Source organism: Morone saxatilis, unplaced genomic scaffold (assembly GCF_004916995.1).
Source record: "Morone saxatilis isolate NCDOM2014 unplaced genomic scaffold, NCSU_SB_2.0 Contig11, whole genome shotgun sequence".
NCBI classification, from domain to species: Eukaryota; Metazoa; Chordata; class Actinopteri; family Moronidae; genus Morone; species Morone saxatilis.
Window position 1 is genome coordinate 8,343,851 of NW_023339663.1, and position 2,803 is coordinate 8,346,653.

The window sequence follows — 2,803 nt, forward strand, 5'->3', positions numbered from 1 at the left end:
TTACCATATCATGCAGCCCTTATTTGCAGAAGATTCAGTAATCAAGCAATACTGCGTTGAGAACAGTTATTCTAAATGAAGAACGATGATGTAGAAGCTCCAAGCAGCGGCACATTGATAATAAAATCAAAGAAGCTTGCGCTGTAATGTTTGCATGTACATCTGCAGGCGTCTGCAAACATAAAACGTCTGTAAAAAAAAAAAAAAAAGGAAAGAGAAAAAAAGTGTGATCTTGTGAATTTAGTAGTGCATGAGTGTGTCTGTGTGTTTGTCTGACAGGCTGCAGGCTATTTGAGGGCCTCTGTCAAGCTGAATTTTGTGGCCAAATGTCACTGCAGGATGCAGTGAGAAGTCGGTGTGACAGATGCCCCCACGTCAAGACGCCCACTGTGCCTTTGATTGAATTAGTCCCCTGATTGAGTTAGACTAATGGTATACAAATCTCCTCCGGCTGGAAATGGTTAATCTCTGTTCTGTAAGGTGTCATCTTTAACGTCCTTTGTAGTTGTCCCCAGTGAGCGGGCCAGGGTTTAATTTTACCATAATGTATAGAAAAGTAAGTCATAGCTGCTCTCATCAATAATCACGTGTACTTTTAGCTTGTCATGATGCATTCGAGGCGTAGTGATACGTGCCGCTCGCGCTTGCTGTAGCTCTTTTGATTTCTTCTCCTTAAAAGAGATCAATAACAGCCATAGATTATTCTGGAGTTGTGCGTGTGCGATTTGACGACGCCTTTTGAACATGTCATTGCAAAAAGCACTTGGATTTCATTTGGAATATATGTCACTGTTTTGTTTGAAATAGTGCTGCACCATTAGTTGATTAATGGATTAGTTGATGGACAGAAAATTAATCAGCATCTATATTGATAACCGAGCTGTAATGCCAAACATTCTCTTGTTCCAGTTTCTCAAATGTCAGGATTCACTGATTTTGGAGTTATGGACTGTTGGTTGGACACAAGAAGCAATTTGAAGACATCACATTGGGTTTTAGGAAATTGTGAGAGTAAAAAAAAAAAAAAGATTTTTCAGTATTAATCAGAAGATTATTAAAAAAAATAATCAAAAGTAGTAGAAAGTACATCAGATCCACATTCCCACAAATAGTTTGTGTCTAATTATTATGCGTTTTGTTTGTAGTCTCTGTAGTTTGTGTGCGTGTCTGTGCCCTGGCTTGTGTCATTGTGACTCTGAAGGGAGCACACACATCCATCCCCTAAAGGATGCTAATAATCCTCCAGACACAGTTGGCAGTAGCTATAGTACAAGTGCCCAAGGTTGTGCGTATTACAAAACTGAATTAAGCAAATGTTAAATCTGTGCTGTATCTTTGCTTAAATTTTTTTACACTTAGAGAGAGGCGGGGAGAGAACATGTGCAGGCGTCTGCAGTGTGAGAAAGATTCAATAGAAGTTTGGGAGTGTGATGTGAGTCTTTGTCAAGGGTACGTTACCATCTGGGCTGCTCTGGCGATGATAAGGCTCAAGTACAAGGTCCTGTGATAGTGGGCTTTTTTTTCCTTTTTTTTTAATGTGTGTGCGTATAGGGCCAAACAGACAGAGAAAGACCTCAGCCAAACACAACACCATTTATCTGGCCTTGACTTTTTCAGTCTGATTGCCCCCACTCAAGGAAATCAAGTAGCTCTCCCCCTGAGCAGCAAATGTAGAATCAGTTTTACCATTACCTCTTCCTATGAATGGAAAAGGGCAATAAAAGGTGCTAAGCTTATAAGTATCTGGAGAGTAATACCATCTTGCTTGCTGCCTGATTCTAGCCTCTGCATGCATTAACATAAGTGGTGGAATCACTCAGCCATACCTCAGACTTCCCCCATTAAAACCCTCCCATCCCCAGAAGTGACGAGGCACACAAGGTAGCTTTTCTAAACTAAAGCCTCGGTTGGGAAACACTTGCTAACTTGCAGTGAACTTAAAAACTTAAAAAAGTCAATGGACCAAACACCTCACATGATACAGCTTACTTTTTTCAGGAGTGTGTAGTAAGATATGATACACCACTGACCTGGGCAGCGTCTCTCCATTTGTCAGTTTTCTCTTCCACTGTTTTTGTGTGTGCCCTCTGGTCAGTAGTGTGTGTGTATGTGTGTGTGTGTGTTTAGTCTAAGTTGAGAGTCATTGGGTAATTTATTCCAGAGGAGGGCAAAGGCTCAGCATGGTGATGAATTAATCCACTGTGCTTTTTCTGCTGGCTGAGAGGAGGGAGACTGATATTGGCTCTTTTTCTTTCTCTCTCTTTCACTTTCTTTCATTTGGCTATCAAACTTTCTGGGCTCTTCCCTTGTCTGTTGCTCTTCCTCTATAAAAACTTTTGTTCTTAGGTATTACTCTCTGAGAGTGGATACATTTATCTCAATCGAACTGACAGCTGTTTTTGTCGTCACAATCACATATGATTTTATACACAATAGTAGCCGTCTCGCTCTGTGCACCCATGGAAATGTTAACGTTCAGTTGACTTCAATGGCCCTGCTGTTGTCTTTGTCTTTACAGCTGCTGATTGGATCAAGTGATGGACTATGCTTATCTATGTCTATCAAGGATGTCGTGTGTATATGTACAATGGTCTTTTATAGCCCAGAGCATGGCACTAACCCCCTGGCACACTGCCATAGTTAGCAATTTGATTCCCACTGGGGGGAAGAAAATGGTACTAGAAGGCAATACAGACAAAAAAAAAGGAATAGTTTGATATTTTGTTTATGTCTTTCCTGCCGAGAGTTAGATGAGGAGATCTCGATCTCCTGTCCGTACAGTAATGATGTAACTGGAGCCAGT